Genomic DNA, 20,263 nt, shown 5'->3' with positions numbered 1-20,263 from the left:
GCACCCTGTGAAAGGTAGCAGTAGACTCCCAGACTATGCAGCACCCTGTGAGAGGTAGCAGTAGACGTCCAGTCATTGAGGCACACTGTGGGAGGTAGCAGCAGACTTCCAGTCATTGAGGCACACTGTGAGAGGAATCAGCAGACGTCCAGACATTGCAGCACAACGTGAGAGGAATCAGCAGACTTTCAGACTTTGAGGCACTTTGTGAGAGTTAGCAGCAGACTCCCAGCCATTGCAGCACACTGTGAGAGGTAGGAGCAGACGTCCAGTCATTGAGGCACACTGTGGGAGGTAGCAGCAGACTTCCAGTCATTGAGGCACACTGTGAGAGGAATCAGCAGACGTCCAGATATTATAGCACACTGTGAGCGATAGCAGGGGTCTCTCAGACATTGCAGCACCCTTTGAGAGATAGCTACAGACTCCCAGATATTGTAGCACACTGTCAAGAGATAGGAGCAGACTTCCAGACGTTGCAGCACACTGTGAGAGGTAACAGCAAATTTCCAGAGATTGTAGCACACTGTGAGAGGTAGCAGCATACCCCCAGAGATTGCAGCACAACGTGATAGGAATCAGCAGACTTTCAGACATTGAGGCACTTTGTGAGAGTTAGCAGCAGACTCCCGGACATTGCACACACTGTGAAAAGTAGCAGCAGGCTTCGAGACTTTGCAGCACACTGTGAGAGGTAGCAGCAGACTCCCAGACATTGCGACACACTATGAGAGGTAGCTGCAGACTCCCAGACATTGCAGCACACCGTGAGAGGAATCAGCAGACTCCCAGACATTGCGACACACTATGAGAGGTAGCTGCAGACTCCCAGACATTGCAGCACACCGTGAGCGGAATCAGCAGACTTCCAGACATTGCAGCACTCTGTGAGAGTTAGCAGCAGACTCCCAGATATTGCAGCACACTGTAAGAGATAGCAGCAGACTTTCAGACTTTGCAGCACACTGTGAGAGGTAGCAGCAGACTCCAAAACATTGCAGCACACTGTGAGGGGAATCAGCAGACTTCCAGACATTGTAGCACACTGTGAGAGGAATCCGCAGACTTCCAGACATTGTAGCACACTGTGACAGATAGCAGTGGTCTCCCAGACATTGCAGCACCCTTTGAGAGATAGCAACAGACTCCTAGATATTGTAGCACACTGAGAGAGATAGGAGCAGACTCACAGACATTGCAGCACATCGTGAGAGGTAGCAGAAGACTCCCAGACATTGAGACACACTGTGAGAGATAGCAGCAGAATCCCAGAAATTGTAGCACAGTGTGAAAGGTAGCAGAAAACTTCCAGACATTGTAGCACACTGTGAGAGGTAGCAGCAGACTCCCAGACACTGCAGCACACTGTGAGAGGAATGAGCAGACTCCAAGACACTGCAGAACACTGTGAGGGGTAGCAGCAGACTCCCAGACATTGCAGCACACTGTGAGAGGTAGCAGCAGACTCCCAGACATTGGAGCACACTGTGAGAGGTAGCAGCAGACTCCCAGACACTGCAGAACACTGTGAGGGGTAGCAGCAGACTCCCAGACATTGCAGCACACTGTGAGAGGTAGCAGCAGACTCACAGACATTGGAGCACACTGTGAGAGGTAGCAGCAGACTCCCATACATTGCAGCACACTGAGCGATAGCAGCAGACTCACAGACACTGCGAGACTTAGCAGCTTCCATACATTGCAGCACACTAACCCACAGAAAGCACTAGAAGCCTCTACAGACACTGTAGCAGACTGTGAGATGTAGCAGCAGACTCCCAGATATTGAAGCACACTGCGAGAGGTAGCAGCAGACTCAGACATTGCAGCACCCTGCGAGACTTAGCAGCTTTCATGCATTGCAGCACACTAACCACTAGAAGCCTCTATAGACACTGTAGCACACGGTGGAAGTTGGCAGACAGACAATGTAACATGAACAGAAGGCTGGAAGCCTCCCAGGCATTGCAGCACACAGCGAAGGCTAGAACCCCCCGGCATTGTAGCACAGTGAAGGCTAGAACCCCCCGGCATTGTAGCACAGTGAAGGCTAGAACCCCCTGGCATTGTAGCACAGTGAAGGCTACAACCCCCCAGGCATCTCAGCACACAGTGAAGGCTACAACCCCCCTCCCCAGGCATTGCAGCACACAGTGAAGGCTACAACCCCCAGGCATTGCAGCACACAGTGAAGGCTAAAACCCCCAGGCATTGCAGCACACGGTGAAGGCTACAACCCCCCAGGCATTGCAGCACACAGTGAAGGATACAACCACCAGGCATTGCAGCACACAGTGAAGGATACAACCACCAGGCATTGCAGCACACAGGGAAGCTGCTGCCTCCCAGACATTGCAGCATGCTGTGAGGGATTTCAGCCTCCACAACACTGCAGCACAGTTAAGGCTAGGATCCCCAGACACTGTTGCACACATTTAAGGTTAGAAGCCTCCCAAGCATTGCTGCATGCAGTGAAGCTGCAACCTCCAAGATATTGCAGAATAAAGTATACACTAGCAGAGGGCACAGACACTGCAGTCTCCCAGACACTGCAGCACACTGTAAGGGGTTGAAGTCTCCTCTACACTGCAGCACACAGTTAAGGCGGGGTAACCCCCGGACACTGCTGCACCCAGTTAAGGCATGAACAGCCCAGGCACTGCAGCACACAGTGAAGAAGAGAAGCCTGCCAGTCTAACAATGCAGCACTCAGTGTCCACACATTCATGTGTGCACCCCATATCCATATGTCTAACTTTATTACCTGTACCCATCACCATAATGTGTCCTCAGTCTGAGACACTTTGTCACCTGTACCCTTCACTGCAATGTGTCTTATGTGGCAACCAAAGGTCTCCCAAAGCTTCACTCCAGAGACTGCCCTCACTTGCATCTACCTTTATCACCTAGGCCCATCACCCCAATGCCTTGGCAGGAGCATCGCTCTCAGGCCAAGGTTCAACCTGGGGATATCAAGCTGCAGAATCTTCTGTGCGTCCTCTTTTTTAGATAATAGTTGTTATTGGTGATCAGCTTGCGTACAATCTATTCGCGACTCTCATCTACCACTATGGGCAATTCAGGTCTCGGTATTTAGCCTCCTATCTTCTTCTCCCTCTCTGCCACCTCCTTCAACAACATGATCTGTTTTGGGGTTTCCTACCATCTCTTCTCTGACAATAGACATACACTGTCCATCTTCCCACCCTTTAAACCTAATACTGCAGGAATCCAAGAACCAGCTCTGAACTCACTCAAATGTCACTAATGGAAATGTGTTCCTGAAGATAAGCCCAGCTAAAACCAAACCAACTCTACACCTGCCACATCACCGAGTCTCCACCTCCGTTCTCTTACTGACTCAACCCCCGCCCCTCCAACAGCACGCTTGGTGACCACTATGAAGGCAACAAGCGTGTCTCCCCATTTCACCGCTACTGCCATCTACTTAACAACAGGGGTGTCTCTTATTGCATGTTCACCACGATTCGCCTGTGTATGCTTTTCCTCCTCAAAGTGCACATCAAAATAGAAATGAAAAGCAACCCCTGACAAAACCAATAGGCTTGGATTAGAAAGCCTTTAATATTGTTTAATTATTTTTGGTACGCATATGTACATGGCATTAAAGGTGCAAAAGAAATAGAAAGTAATAATGATGCCATCTAAAAGTGCATACATAAATGCATGGTGGGGGTTTGAGTTAGAGTTATTTGAAATAACTATAACTTGTGAATTTCAGTGGCATTTATATGCTTTAAATTGTATGTTTTAACTGACATTTTTCACCTATGACATCCCTTTAACCTTTATTTTGTTCAGTGAATCTATCTATCTATCTATAAGCATTATTATTGCTGTGACTGCGGAGAAAACGAAAGCTGTCTCTAGACCACCTAATAAAACCTGAGAGTTCTATTATGGATTACCAAGTGGTCAAATATGCAAGAGATTCTAAAACTCAATGGTCAGGCTACTGCATAATGTCTCCAAAAAGATTTTGCACACATTTTTCTGCCCTTCTTCAGCCTTGTCCCTGCTCCCGAAATTGATGACCGATACAACATCACTCGTACCCTTATTCGAACCTTCTCCTCTTGGGTGCCATCACCACTGTGAAGTTCCTTACTGAGTTAGACAGAAGTTCCTCTGACACAATTATATACAGGTGGGTTTGAGACTTCTTCCAGAGAAGCACTTTCTCCTAACTTTTTGCACCTCTCCACATTCCCAAACCTTTTGTCCCCAGCCATGTGTTGAGTGATTCAGACAGTGTTTGTGACTGTGTCAGGAGCCCTTTCCTTCTCACCGTTCCTAGTACAGCAATAAAAAATGATTCCATCTCCTTCCTATGCTACATTATATGGTTTGTTCCTTCTCAGTCTTTGTTTTTCCTTTCCAGGCAGCCTTCCCTCCAATACCCAGCTGTCCCAAATATAAGGTCATCTGTTTCTTCTGCTGAGGTTTCTTAGATCCTCAAATAAAACTTCACTTCACTGTTGTTACTTCCCAAACATAACATCTTGGACATTCAGAGCTCAGATATTTGCTTCCATGCTATGAAGACAGACATCCATCATCAAGAAAAGTGGCAGAGGTTGGAAAGGAGGGGTGAGAAGAAACCCACAGGTTCTACAAACCCCTATCCACCTCCTTGTTCAAAGGCTGACATCCTCTCTCAGGAGCAAGGTTACGGATTGGGAGGGAGGGGTAACAGAAGACCCACATGCTGTACATCCATCTATGCACCCGCACAGTCCAGAGGCAGAGACCCAACCTCAAGAGCAGGGGTATAGATGGGAAAGAGGGGTGGGAAAATACCCACTTGCAGTACATCAATCTTGGCACCTATGTAGTCTACAGGCAGACACCCAAGGTCAGGAAGGAGGTACGGGTAGAGACCGACAGCCTGTACATAGCTGCACCACTCTATCTGTCCTCATGCTACCAATATATAATAATTGGTTCTATAGGAAAATGCACAATTTTTGTTAATTGTGCATCCCCCTGCAGAACCAAATATTTCGTATTTATAAAGTTTTAATTGTTGTTATATACTAGTAATTTGGCAGGTTCTGCAGGTTATGGGTCGCCCCATTAGTATTAATGCTCACGCTACAAATGAAGAGATCTCTTTGGGCTCTGAACACTTATTAGAGGCTGGTGTTCTTGTCAATATACTTCCACTGGGACAACTCTTGGGAGAGACCATTGGAAAGGTCAGTGCTACCAAAGGTGGCAGGTGATGCCCGGGACTCGATTAGGAGAAGGAGCAGGAACAACACAGAGAAACATATGAATCTTGTAGTATTGCATTGTACTGTTGCCCACACACAGGACTTACACCCAGCGCCCAATGGCTTCCTAGTGCTACAAATAAACGTTACGTTTTTCTTAGATGTTAAGTTACTGAGATGCTTACAAGCAAATCTCTTCAACAGAAGCACTGACCTGATGAACACTATTGACAACTGCACAACAAATTAACAGAAAATACACTAAGCAATATCAGATTAAAGATTATGAAAACACAAACAGGAAAGAAATGTGGCTCTAGTTGCGCCTCTGGTGTGACGTGAGGTTTCCACTGTGTCAGTGACAAAGATGGCGACTGGAGAGGCGAAGGTTGAAGAGGAAGCCCAACCCTTCCATATAGGGGTCAGTAATGGGAAGTGTCTGCGGGGCAGAGAGAGGCCTTAAGAGCAGTTGAAGAAAGTAAAGAAGGACTACTCAGTTGGATTCTGGACGTGAGCTGTACTGACCAGGAGAGCAAAGCCTCAGACATTAGGACTGGGAGCAGAGCCAAGATGGCGAAGTAAAACCCTATTATCTAATCAAGACCACTGTAGAGAGCCATCCGGGCTCTCACCTACAATGTATCCTTTTACTGCACGCACGCACACGCAACCTTGGGGCGGGCTCGCCCCTTGGTATAAATAAACAAGCGGAAGACCGCTCGGGGTCTTTCCGGCTAAGTACATTGCTGGTGTCCGTGTGCTTGTTAGCTGTGTGTCCCCACGTGGTAGGCCCCGCATCACCATTCTACATTGGCGACGAGGCCGGTGTTTCCTGGATCCACGTGTGCCTGGGACCCCGGGTTGCCTGCCCGACGCCTGCCGCACGCTGCGGTGCATGCCGCTGTGTTGTCCCGGCCTCCCGCGCGCTGGAGACCCGCCCACGCGTCTCCCGTGAGGGAGCGCCTTCAGCTGGCGGGACTCGAGGCGGCGGGAGCCGACGTGCGGCCTGTTGCGGGTCCTGCGGGTGAGTGCTCATCTGCCCCGCTTGCGCGGCCCCTGCCTGCCACGCTCCGCTTGTCGCCGCAGAGGAGGCGCGCCTGCAGGCTGCAGGCCTGAGGAGAGGCCCGGCGCACCTCGCAAGACGGCCCGCTCTGGGCCCGCCCCCGCCCTTTGACGACGACGCGCATGAGGCGCCAGACCTGTAGCACGCGCGGAGACACGGCGCCAGGCCCCCTGCTGTGCCCCTGCCCTCACGACGCTCTTTGCCTGGAACACAGGGGGTGATATTAAACAAGCATTGGCCAATACAAGGGGACACTCATGAACAGTGACGCAATCAATATTAAACAAGCATTGGCCGACACACGGGGGAAATCGTGAACAGTGGCACGATTGTGGCCGTGCCCCATTGACTCTGCCACCACGTTTGGTCCCTGTAGTCCTCATCTTCGCCACTGCTGACTCCTCCTGCGCCACGCCATACAACGCCTCAACACGCAGCGCGGCCTACGCCCCTGCCCTGCGCCTCACGCGGCCGCCACCCCGGAAAGCACCATCAAAGACAGTGTGACGCCTCGCCATGAGCCTGGTTGCGCCAGGAGCGGCCCAAGACGGGGCTGGCCAGCCCCCCCAGCAAGCTGTTCAGCAGCAACCGGCTGCGCCCGCCGCCCAACCACAGGCCCTTGCCCAAGCTGGGGCGGGTGCCCCAGCAGGACCTCCCGCACCCGCGCCCCATGCGCATCAGCACGCCGGCGCAGCACCTATACCGCCGTTCAGCGAATCAGCAGACCCGGCAACGGCGGCCGTCCGCTGGAGGGCATGGGTCGGTCGCCTCAATCTGTACTTCAGGGGCACGAGAGAAACCGACGGTACGGTGAAGAGGTCGCTCCTCATTCTCTATGGGGGTCAGGAGATCTATGACTTATTTGAATCGCTCCCGAACACTGGAGCCGAGGACAACTATGACGCCGCAGTCGCGGCCCTCAACGCGCACTTTGACCCTCAGTTGAACAATGATTTTGAAAAATTCAAATTCAAGCGCGCATGGCAGCTGGACTCCGAGTCAGTCGACATGTACTACACTCGACTCCGACGGCTCGCGAGCACGTGTCCCTTCACCAACCCTCGCGACGAAATCAGGGACCAGATCATCGTCGGCTGCAAATCTAAGTTACTGAGAAAGCTGATCCTCCGACAGCCGGGGATCACCCTAGACGAGATCCTCATCCTGGCAAGGTCGCACGAGTTGTCGGATGCCCGGGCGGAAGAGATGGAGGTCGCACTGCGCACCCCGGTGATCGCCCCGTCTGGGGCAAGGGCCCCGGCCATCAAAGAAGAGCGGGTGGAGGCGATCCAAAGAAGATTCCCGCCAGCAAGGCCGCGAGGTGGCCCGCCAAGGGACAGCCAGTGCGGGTACTGTGGTGTGGACCATCCTTCCACGGCCACGTGTGGTGCCAAAGGCAAGACGTGCCTCAAGTGTGGGCGCATGAATCACTTCGCTGCTGTCTGCCGGGGAGGGAAGTTCAGGGCAGCAGGCCCGCGCGCCAGAACCGTGACCCAACGGGTCCGACAACTGTCTCTCGACCAGGAGAGACCCCCTCCCGACACGGAGGCTCAAGACCGCCGGCCCAGATATGAGGACGACGAAGACGATGAGGTGTATGTCATCTCCTACGTGAGCCGGGCATCCACGAAAAGACGACCGCCTCCAATGTGTTCCGTCTCAGTGGATGGGACGAGTGTCAACGCGCTGATAGACACAGGGGCGTCCGTGAACGTCATGGACTCGGACCAGTATGAGCGCATGTCCCCAAAGCCGACGCTGGCACCATCCGCGGCACGCATCTACACCTATGGCGGGACGGAGCCCATGCCTCTTCGTGGAGTGATTCAAACTACAGTGGTCAACGGAGAATATTCGACTGTGACCAGATTCCACATCACCGAGGGCAAGAAAGGCACCCTCCTGAGCTGCCACACAGCAGAGGATCTGGGACTGGTGTTTTTCGCCAACCAAGTACACCAGGCCCACGCTGACTTCATGTTAAAGGACTTCCCAGAACTGTTCAAAGGCCTTGGCAAGCTCAAGGGCAAAAAGTTTAAGCTACATATTGATGCGACGGTGAAACCTGTCGCTCTCAGACACCGGCGAGTACCTTTTAACCTCAGGCCCCAAGTTGAGGAAGAGCTTCGCAAGCTTGAGGAGTTGGGAGTGATCGAGAAAGTGTCGGGCCCGACACCCTGGGTCTCGCCCCTGGTGGTTGCCCCCAAACCGAAGCAGCCGGGAGCCATACGTCTGTGCGTGGACATGAGGCTCCCCAACACCGCTGTCAAGCGTGAACGGCACATCACCCCCACTATGGACGATATTATTGCTGACCTCAACGGGGCGAAATGGTTTTCCAAACTAGACCTCAACTCCGGCTATCACCAGCTGGAGCTGGAGCCGGCTAGCAGGTACATCACCACGTTTTCGACGCACGTGGGGCTGCGTCGCTACACTCGGCTCAGTTTTGGGGTCTCGTCGGCCGCCGAGGTCTTCCAGAACGCCATTCGCGAGGTGCTCTCCGGACTAAAAGGGGTGATCAACCTGAGTGATGACATCCTAGTTTACTCAACGACCCTAGAGGAGCATCACGCCAACTTGAGGGCGACCCTGCAGAGACTTGCCGATAGCGGCCTCACCCTCCACCGCGCCAAATGTGCCTTCTATCAGGAGTCAGTGGACTTCTTTGGTTATGTCTTTACAAGGGAAGGCCTTAAAGTTGACCCCAAGAAGGCCGAAGCCATTAAAGCAGCCAGCACGCCTAGGAGTCAAACCGAAGTCCGCAGTTTTCTGGGCATGGCCACATACTGTGGCCGGTTCATCCCGAACCTAGCCGACCTAGCGGAGCCCCTCCGTGCCCTCACCCGTGCTGATCAGAAATGGGACTGGACTGCTGCTGCGCACAAGGCGTTCCAGGCCGTCAAGGCCAGTCTGCTTGACAACACCATCATGGCCTACTTCCAGCCACGGAGACGGACCGAATTGATAGTCGATGCCAGCCCAGTGGGATTGGGAGCCGTGCTGCTGCAGGAGTACGGGCCGGAAGAGTGGAAGCCGGTCGCCTATGCCAGCAAGGCCCTGTCCGACACGGAGACCAGGTATGCCCAAATTGAAAGAGAGGCGCTGGCCATCAAATGGGCATGCCAGCATTTTCACCTCTACCTCTGTGGGCAGGACTTCACGGTGGTCACAGACCATAAACCCCTGTTGCCCCTCTTTGCGGGAACGTCCCGGCTTGCTCCCCCACGCATCGAGCGGTGGGCTGTCCAGCTGCAGGGTTACCGGTTCAAGGTGGTGTTCAGGCCGGGAGCACACAACCCCGCCGACTACTTGTCGCGTCATCCGGATGTCACCCCCCCCACCGGCCCTAGCTGCTGAAGAAGATGAAGTGGAGGAGATAGTGCACATGGTCACACAAGCGGCGTGCCCCGAGAACATGTCGCTCCAGGAAATTAGCGACGCCACTGCGACGGACGAGACCCTGGTGAAAGTTAGAGAAGCACTTGAAGGAAATCGTTGGGCCCACTTCCTTGATGGCGCTTCGTGCCTCCGGCCGGAGGTGCGTCATGCCAGGCAGCAGCTGTGGCAGATACGGAGTGAACTTAGCGTCGGAGATGAGGGGGTGGTGCTGCGCGGGCACCTCATCGTCATGCCCGAAAGCCTCCAGCAACGAGCCCTGAGCCTGGCTCACGTGGGACACCAAGGGATTGCAAAGACCAAAGCCCGCTTGAGGAGCAAGGTGTGGTTTCCCGCGATGGACAGCCAGGTGGAAGCCATGGTACAGGCCTGCCACGCATGTACAATCACGGGCGGAGACCCTGCCCCAGCGCCCGTGCTCACGGAAGAAGCGCCCCAGGCCCCGTGGGCTCAACTCAGCATTGACTTTGGCAGCTTTCCGGATGGTCGGCACATGCTGGTGCTGGTAGATTCTTTTTCCAAATTCCCAGTTGTGGAAGTCATCGCATCCACTGCATTCCCGCAAGTAAAGAAAGTCCTAAACCGAGTGTTTGCTACGATGGGGCTCCCTGAAGAAATCAAGTCCGACAATGGGCCCCCCTTTCAAGGGAGAGAGTTTCAGGCTTACTTGGAGGCTCTCCGGATCAAACATCGGAAAATCACACCCCTGTGGCCCCAAGCCAATGGGGAAGTCGAAAGATTGATGCGGACACTAAACAGAGCGCTCCGGATTGCGGTTGATAACGGTGAAGACCCGGAGTCCGCCCTGGACGACTTCCTTGGAGCCTATCGGCAGACACCTCACTCAACGACAAAGTGTGCTCCCTCTCATGTTCTGTTCAAGCGAGCTCCAAGAGATGGCATTCCCACTGCCAGCACGTGGGCGCCGGGAGAAAGGGACGCTGAGGCCATACAGGCCCGGCGACAGGCCACCAACATCAAAGCGAGTGCTCACAGGCATGCCAAAGAACCAACCCTCCGGCAGGGAGACACAGTCGTTGTCAAGGATCGCCATCCGGGGTGGAAATTTCGGACTCCCTTTGAGCCAGAAGTGTGGACAGTGGAGCGAGTGCAAGGGACTATGGTTACAGCTAGGAGGAATGGCCAAACTGTGACGAGGAATGCCTCGTGTTTCAAGAAGGTACTGGACAATGTCGACGTGCGTCAAAGAACTGAGAGAATGGAACATGGAGACCAAGAAAACATGGACTTAGATAACTATCCTGGTCCAGCACCTACTCCGCCAAGAATGGCCACTCCGCCAAGGCCAGTGTCACCAGGCCCCGAGGTCGGGCGGAGTCAGCCAAGGGTCGAGGATGCGAGAGAAGGTCCGAGGACAGCCCCGGCCGGGGTTGTCGAACTACCTCGGACCCAGGATCGTCGCTACAACTTGCGGCCCAATCCAAGGCCGAGTCAACGGTTGTTGGACTTTGCCTGTTCGTCTCCATGAGCAAGAGACTACAAGTGTGCCTGCTGGCAGTGACTAAAATAAAGGAGGGATGTAGAGAGCCATCCGGGCTCTCACCTACAATGTATCCTTTTACTGCACGCACGCACACGCAACCTTGGGGCGGGCTCGCCCCTTGGTATAAATAAACAAGCGGAAGACCGCTCGGGGTCTTTCCGGCTAAGTACATTGCTGGTGTCCGTGTGCTTGTTAGCTGTGTGTCCCCACGTGGTAGGCCCCGCATCACCATTCTACAACCACAAGCCCCACGAAGGAAAATAAAAACCCTACATCTGATGAGTTACTCGCGCATGGACCAGGCAAACTTAACAGCTGAAGTGCAACTTGATGGAACATTCGGCGAAAAGGACTTCTTTCGTGCAAATCTAATCCAAGCAGTGGGTTGATGAGTTTAATGCAGATTTGTACATATGCGACATACAGAACTTGTAGTGTTGGTAGTGTGTCATGGGCCCTCGTGCAAGGAAGGAAATGGGTCCCTTGGCTGCTGTTTGAACTGGGAAATACAGCAATATTAAGGGTTTCGTCGGCCCCGGTGTCACTGCACCTGCTGCACCAATGGAAGCTACGCTCCTGTACAGAACACAAATAAAGTGCAATCATGTACAGGAGTGCCTGTGTTGTATTTGGGGAAGGGGTTGGCCAGGTCTGGGGGGCGAGAGCGCACGCACCGCAGATCCTTTCTGAGGGTCTTTGTTCCCCGAACCCCTTGTCTTCGGGCTCGGCTCCCAGTGAATAGGCGGCCCGGGACATCTGCCAGCAGCAGGCCTGCATTAGCATGCCAATCAGGGGGTCTCAGGGGGTGGCGGGGCCGCGCGCCAGACGACGGACCCTCTGCCAGGGCGCAGACAAAGCGCCTATTCTGCCCCAGAGGACAGTGACAAGTGGCGTTAACTCTCTTTACAGCCACACGACAGGCTCCCCCGCCCCCTCCCCCGCACAGATTGCGAGGGTGGAGGGGGGTGCCCCCGGGCGTGTTTAGAGAATGGATTTAGAGGTGTCTTTAAGGCAGCATGTCATTGCAGTTTCAGACCCCGCGGCGCCTCTGAGCTAGTTTTCGGGGCTCCAACCTTACAAGGCAATAGACTGCCCATGGTGTGAAAGAACATTTCTCTCTGCTTTTTCCCCTGTATGAATCAGGCCAGAGAACACATTCCACCAAACCCCTAAAAGATACCTTGTCCCAGGAACAGATTGTTTCCGCTGTACATTTCAAAAGCTTCCTTATCCGATGTGCTAACACCATGGGGCTACAATGTAGAACACAGAGATGTTTTCCCCATTTATTTTATATTTTATGTAGCGCGAACATGGGACAAAGATATCAGAGGCTCTGAGCGCATTACAACAGGAGCAGGACACATGGGTTGCTTCAGGCGCGCAACACCCATTGGGCTCCCGGGGCTTTAGCCCCCATCCCCCGTCGTGTTTGTCATCCCCGGCTGACACTGCTTTGCGGGCTGGCGAGCATCTAATTGCAGCCGCACCCGAGTACTTAACCGGTCTTTAAAAGACCATTCACTCGTAAATTAGGCTTTTGTTGTGGTTTCATCTCTTCTTACAGTCACTCTGTCTATGGTTGGAAGAATTAGCCCCCCCCCCCCCCCCCCCGCAATATTTTTAACCCCCCCCCCCCCCCGAAATTTGTCTCCAGTTGCCCGCCTGGGTTCCAGTAATTAAACTCGGAGGTTTACATCGGAAGATGCGCGCAGGATTTACCTCACGAGACAATTTCCTAAAGTTTAGAAGATGAACGAAACCGGACGGGCACTGCCCCACATTTCAGCATCATATTTATATAGCGCTTCCTACCCCTGGCGATGCGTCAAAGCGCTTTTCGGCGAGCATCATGCTACTCCGGAACCCAAATGTATACAAAGATTCTAAAAGAAAAACTCTTGAAGAGACTGCGCATCACCTGTGCGTAACCAACAGGCCACGCGGTAAGACCAACTCATCCTTTCAACCTGTGGTGCAAAACAGACCTGGGCTATTCGAGCACAACCCCTTCTGGTTGCAAGTGTCTGCAAAAAACAACGTGAACTAATACACATCCATCCTAGTGAACAGAGGTTTGAATCTGCAAATATTTAACTGCAGGGCGTGCAATAGGCTATATTCGAGGTTGCACGGGGCGGGGTGGCAAGAGTAGAATATTTGTTTTCAAAATAAAATATACATTTAGGACAAACAATTAGACTCTCCGCTTTATAGCCATTATAGTGTGAAACATGTGTAAGCGAACGGTGTTTTCACCCCCAATACAGGTGTGAAGATTCTGCGACGGGCCGGTGGTACCCGTGATAATTAACTCACTAGTGGAGTGAAGGGGCCCCGGCACCAGAACATCCGAAATCCACACGTGTATTGTATTTCTTGGTTCAAATTGTGGTATAGCGCTCCGTGTGGTTGAGCGAAGCTGCGAAGCGCTTGAAGACACGACAGTATATAGCGAGAGAGCTCGTGCATCTGTACCTAGTTGCGGCAGATGGGGAAGGCGGGTTAGGGGGGCGCCCACGCGACACCCTCGGCACTGAAAACACCCCGAAGACAACATTTGCAGCGCTATTAATCAACACGAGAACGTGTGAAATTGTAAACCGTCTTGCTATAATGTCTGCAGTTTTGTGAAGCCAGCTGCTAGGGGTGACGCTGATAATCACGCGCTGTCCCATGACACCATCAAAAAGCCTGCACGACCCTTTATGCAAAGTAAGCGCCTCACGTGCCATGCAGCTCATTGCATACACAAAGACTGCGCGATGCACGCAGGGCAGCTGTCAGGCCTAGTGGTGTGAGGGAGTGTGCCCGGCCCTCCCCCATCAGATGAACATTCTTTCACACACCTCCCCATCTGCCTCCCCCCCGCCCGGAGGGCACAGGGGTCACTCCGCGAGCAGCCCTGGGGTCTGATCCCAGTGACTATGGGAACGTAGGACTGACTCACTGAGCCTGCACAGAGAGGCTGGGTGCAGCGCCCTGCCTGGCACCGGGCAGTGATGGCCAGAGGGCCGCCACCCTTCCCTCGATGGAAGGCTGCAGACGGAAAGTTCACTCGTAGGCTCTGGGGTACCCTCTCTGAAGTAGTCAAGCTCAAGGCGCCCCATGGCATATACTTCCAAAAGGCACATGTTGCGAACACTAGTGCCTAGAAAGAGTGCCGCCGAGAGACGTCTGAAGTGCCTTCAGACGTCTAGGCGCTACGTTGCCGGGAGTTACTAACATTCTCTGGCAGGCCCAGACTAGATGCCAAAACATGACCATGGAAGAAATGTTTAAAGCATCCCTACACTTCAGGGCCTCGCAACTAGAGTGGGAAGGGAGCTTAGCGGCGCTTTATTTGTGAAAGAAAGCACTGGTACCAAAACGCTTCTCAGAAGTCCGCGGTCTGTGATTGAATTTCAGCGGAGAGAATACCAAGGCTGCGCAGCCTTGAATCCATCACAGGGCTCTTTAATCCACTACCAGGAACTCCCTCCTATCTCAGCTTGCAGGTTCATGCTTCCTCTCTTTCCGACGTGTTTTCTGTCTTTCTCCTTCTTTCCGCTCTGTGTGTGGTCCCTCTCTAGCCTTCGGGAAATGTTCGAAGAGGAAAAATAGGGCCCGGGCTCTAAAAATCAGTGATTCAGAAAAGGGGGTGGTGATGAACAGAGTGCCTGAATTAAGCAGACCACTCTTACCCAGTCCAAAGATCAGGGCTTGATCCATCACCGTTTTTTAGCTCACTGCACCATCCCAGCTCAGAACTTGGCTATATGCAAATTAGTCTGTTCCTGTCCCAGTGCATGATGGGAACAGGGCAAACCAAACTACCAAGCCAATTCTTATACTGGGAAGGAAACAAATCAGTGCCAGTTTCCCCCACCGGCTCAAATTAAGCACTGATTAGGACATTCAGGGGTGATGGCTGCATATATTTCTCCGAGAGATGTACCGAGCCTGCAACCTGCTGGGTAAAGAATGAAGAGGCAGAACGGACAGTGCGGCTCAGGGCAGCAGCTGCCACGAGGGGGCGGGGCATCGAAGTACAGTGGACTATAATGGGTTCCATAAATGCCATACACCTTCCTTCTGGGTGAGGGCGTGAGTCCAGTGCGGTGACCGGAGGAGGTGGCATTGAGTGCCCCCCTACCCATCCCCTCCCTTGGGTAGTGAGGGTGCTGAGGGAATGACCTTGCAGGAGACAGGGCCGGCCTTAGGCATGGCTTGTTGTGCACCTGCACAAGGCCACCAAACCCCAGGGGCCACCACGCCAATATATATCCTTAATATAATAATCCTCTGAGGATGGATACATATTTGCGTTTTGGCCCCTGGCAGGGACTTGGCGCCTCCAGCTCTGTTCCACTTCCAAACACCCTGACCCCCCTTCGATGGCCTCCGCGCTCCATCCCGCCCAAACCCCCTCTTCCGGGCCCCCAACCTACGCTCCATGCCCAGGGCCGCCATGAGCCTAGAGCCGCCCCTGAGGAGAGGTGAAAAGTGGCAGGGGGTCCCTGGGCCACAGGAGGGGTGTCTGTAATGGATGTCAGGACGTTAGGGAGATGACAGGGGGCCGAGTCATTACATTAAAGGGTAGTTGTGGGTGCGCGGGGTGGGGAGAGGGAGTCACAACTGGGAGACACTTTCTTTGGTGTTTTTGAAGGAAACTCAGCGACAAACTGAAACACACCCAGCTGTGCCCCGTTCACTCTTTTGTGATCGCAGACCCAAATTGTTCCACAAGGTGACAAAATACAAGCCTCCCCTCCACCACAACCACAACAGCTGAATATGTCAGAAAACACAGAGGCCTGGACGCCAAGGTTACATCTAGGTCACAGACCAGGCACAGCAAACCCACTATGCACACTTGTTATTTTCTCCTCATGTAACGTTACTGTTTCTATGGTGAAGCGCTCTGACACCTTCGGGTAAAGTCCGCGCTATATAAAAACGCATAAATAAATACATAAATAAATAAACAAACAATCTGAGAGGCTTGCGGGAACCATCCCTGGCCCCTTTTGACCGACAGACCCTGGAGGAGCGAGTCTCCCCAGAAGGTACCAAGGATGCAGGGAACCCCCGGCTTGAAGACAAGCCTCAAGTAGCATCCTGTGGGCAGTCAATGAGAAACGTCTGTGCACAGCGCATTGATGCACAACTTCTGATGCTAGCGCAGGTGCCTGCCTTATACCACATGTAAAGACCAGGGGATCCACTGATCAAGTCCAGTGGTTTGGAGGCACAGAACCCCCACCAAGCAGCACAGATGACCCTGCAGCCGATCAATGACTTCAACAAAGTGGTCCCTGAGATCACCTCTGGTGGCCCTTGAACATCTCTTCCTTGGTTCTGATGTCCACATGCCCATGGGCCACAAGTAAACAAATACACGCCCCCACTTCTGCCTCAAAAACTCTGTGACCTTTGCTACTGGTGTCCTAACGCTCCATTAAAAAAAACAAAAAAAACACCTGTCTATTGAGTTTTAGATTTTGTTGCAATTACACACAGTTGCATATACAATGCTCTCAAAGCTTTGCAGATGATTGACAGTATTAGACCATTCACACGAGTTGTTACATACATCTTTTCTGGTGTCCCGATGCTCCATAATGTCATATGCTTTCACGGCCGCACACACACCTCTTGCCCTCTTCTTCACGGGGCAAACCACGCGCACACATCCACACGTTTTTAGACAGTTCTTCATTTAATCACACTGCCCGGAGGACACCCACACTTTGTGAAATCTCGATAAAGTGAATGTCAAGATTCTCCTCGTAGGCAGGACACACTACCCAACAAGAAGGTGGGGACCAAGGGACAGTGCTTAATTTGTGAAGATGCTCGCAGCACTAATTGTGGGGGCCCAAGATTTACTTTTCATCATCACAGTTTGACACAGAGCAAGAGAAAGACAGAGAAGGAAAAGGAATAGAAAAATAGGGAAACACAGCAAAACAACAACAACAACAAAAATAAGGCGTGAATGAAAGAGGAGTGAGGTAGACTAGGTATTCGGCAGCGCAGGCATTGTGCCATGCCGGTGGTGGGCTCCTAAGGAAAACCTTGCGCCCCTGCTTTCATCATTATTATTATATGCAGCTGGCATGGCTCTGGTCACTGCAGCTCTTGTCTAAAGCATTCATCTCAGCAGGGCGCATCGTGTTTGAACCAGCGCCTTGATACCCTCCTGGGAAGATGCGCTCTACAAATCTGCATATCATAATATAAGACAAGGTGCTGCTGGAACTAGGACGAAGAACTAAGAAAAGCAAACACTAGTGATATGCAGAGGGCTTGAATGCATCTCAGCCAATGGAAATTACTTGGAGCCACAATCTAGTACATCATTTTTGTTCCCACTGCCACAACAGACGAGCCATATACAAATGAGCCTCCAGTAGGAACCATCCGGTCCAAACTTCCAGGTCCTGTCTTCAAATAGGGAGATACAAGCAACCACAGGCAGGTTCCAGCTGTACATGTTCAGTCCCAGGCACAGTGAGGTGTGGCACCCATGTCTGAGCACGTCTGTCACACTTACGGAATGCCACCTAGAAACCGGGCGCCAGCGCAGCAAAGGGACAGGCCCAGTGGCAGTGGACCCACGTCTGAGGATACGCGTCCTACTTACAGCTTTTCACATAGAATCAGTGTCCCACGCTGCCCAGTGCACATCATGAACCACAGAGCCCGGATACACAGGTGGAGGGAAGATGCGTGGTTGTGTGGGACGGACCCCTTGTGCACAGCTTGGCCACTGTAGCGCCTATGAGTTGAACGAGGTGGGCAGGCGCGCTTTGCCCCAAGCTCCACTGTGCACTCTGCCGACAGCCACAGATTGAGGGGGTTTTATTGCTGCCGGCTATGGATGGGGTCCCTCGGTCTGTGGTCCAGGGCAGATGAAGCCCGCTTCTGGAGATGAGGTGTGCCTCTTCCTGCTTTAAGAGAAAGTATAGGGGGTTCTTGGGTTGTGAAGGTGCATAAGGGGTGGCTTTGTTTATATGGGTGAGGTGGACGGAGGGTTGTTTCAACTGTTGGTGGGAAAGAGTAGACCGAGTCTCTTTGTTTAGAGGTGTAAACCAGAGGGGCTCTTTATTGCTAGGTGCTTAGCGGGACGCATGCGTTTGTGTTGAGGGTTGGCTGGTTGTGTGCTGGGAGGGATGTTGTGTTGAGGGTTTCGCCTTGTTTGGGGTCTATATAGCGAGGACAGTGAGTCCTGTGTGAGAATGCCCCCTGCATTCGTTGAAGGGCAGTTCCTACATCACAGTGTGTGCTTCAGGGTGTTTGGGCAGTTTGCACTTGTGAGAAGCTGTGATTTTGAGGGAGTGGGTGCACACAGCTTTTGGGGAGGCGGAGCGTGCAAAGGTGGCAGGGGGCCAAACGCAAGAACGGGAACTTGCCCCTGCTTCCGGATGGTATGTATTTTATTCATTTATTTTTTATTTAATGCGATTTTATATAGCGCGAACTTTACCCGAATGTGTCAGAGCGCTTTCTGGAAGACATATCCATCGCTGCTGTGCTGCCATGAGCCCCTCACACCCCTCGCCCCGGTGCCACTGCACCTGCTGCACAGTACTGATAACTTCTCACCTGCCTCTGACCGCTCCTCCCGCTGGAGCCACACTCTCCTTGTTAGTTCCACTGCCCGCGGAGTGTCCTTTCTCCCGGCTTGCCTTCCTTTCTTCTCTCCCGTGAGTCTCCGGGAGCTCCACGTGGACTCCCCCCTCTCCTTTGGTAAGTCTGTCCCCTGAGCAGCGCCTCAGCCGCGTCTTCTCCTGCTCCACACTGCCCGTCTCCCTGCCCCCGGCGCCCCCGGCTTCCCGCTCCGCTCCCTGTGGTCACTCGCCTCGGTCTGAGCTGGTCTCGCGCCCGCACCTGCTCTAAACTGGCAGCCGGGGGCCACGTGACCGCACGCCGCGCCCTCTGATTGGCTGCTCATGCCCCAGCTGCCTTGACAGAGTCGTGAAAAAACAGGAGGGGAAGGGGGAAAAGCCATCTGCACCAGCAACAAAGCACGCCTTGGAGGAGGGCAGGAGGGAAGGGGGAGAAGAGGAGAAGGGTAAAGGATGCAATGTTGAAGCAAGAAGGACGTAAACAAAGAGCGCTTCGACTCCTCGTCAGGGTTAGTCAGCGCTATGTAAAAACCAATTACAGCTAGTAGAGAGGAGGTGAGGAAGAAGTAGCGTGGTAGTAGCAGCAGGAAAGGGGGAGACGCAGAAAATAAGAGAAGAGGGTGTGAGGGAAAACGAGGGGACAGAGAGAAACTGTGGTGTTGTAGTGGCTACATTTCAGGTTGTGGTGTCTACTTCCAAGTTCAAAGTAAAGCACCTACACGAGTACACGTGTCCATATTTCTTCGATCCTGCGATATGTGTCTGCGCGTTGGTTCCTTTACCTGCCAAAGTTGGACGCATCCACAACAAGCATTGCCAAAGCAAATAGGATTCACGTATGTGAGGTCTATTGGCTTTATTGGGAGTGGAGTGTAGAGACATGGTATGGTGTGGAGTGGCACTGAGTAGATAGTGTGGAGTGGCAAGACGATGAGTGGGGTGGAATGTTATTGAGTGGAGCAGGTTGGAGTGCACTGGAGTGGTGTGGTATGGAGTGGAGTAGAGTGGCAGTGAGTGAAGTGAAATGACGTTTAGTGGAGTGCCCTGGAGTGGAGTGACTTGGGTGTAGAGTGGGATGAAGGGGAGGGGCATTGAATGGAGTGGAATGGAGTGGAGTGACGTAGAGTGAAACTAAGTGGAGTACTGAGTAGAGTGCCATGGTGTGAAGTGGAGTGGCATCAATGAGTGGAGTGGAATGTTATTGAGTGGAGCAGGTTGGAGTGCACTGGAGTGGTGTGGTATGGAGTGGAGTAGAGTGGCAGTGAGTGAAGTGAAATGACATTGAGTGGAGTGCCCTGGAGTGGAGTGACTTGGGTGTAGAGTGGGATGAAGGGGAGTGGCATTGAATGGAGTGGAATGGAGTGGAGTGACGTAGAGTGAAACTAAGTGGAGTACTGAGTAGAGTGCCATGGTGTGAAGTGGAGTGGCATCAATGAGTGGAGTGGAA

General features: G+C 52.9%; 1 protein-coding gene across 1 annotated transcript in view; it reads right to left on the bottom strand.

Moving 5' to 3' along the window:
- LRRN1 (leucine rich repeat neuronal 1) overlaps positions 1 to 19,057 on the bottom strand; it is a 64,987-nt gene extending 45,930 nt beyond the window's left edge. Inside the window, exon 1 of the mRNA XM_078661660.1 lies at positions 18,794 to 19,057. The gene's annotated coding sequence lies outside the window, so the exon portion shown is untranslated. The remainder of the gene's footprint in view (positions 1 to 18,793) is intronic.
- Between the last annotated feature and the right edge of the window lie 1,206 nt (positions 19,058 to 20,263).

This window comes from Lissotriton helveticus, chromosome 9 (assembly GCF_964261635.1).
Source record: "Lissotriton helveticus chromosome 9, aLisHel1.1, whole genome shotgun sequence".
NCBI lineage: Eukaryota > Metazoa > Chordata > Amphibia > Caudata > Salamandridae > Lissotriton > Lissotriton helveticus.
This window is presented reverse-complemented; position numbering and strand designations above follow the sequence as displayed.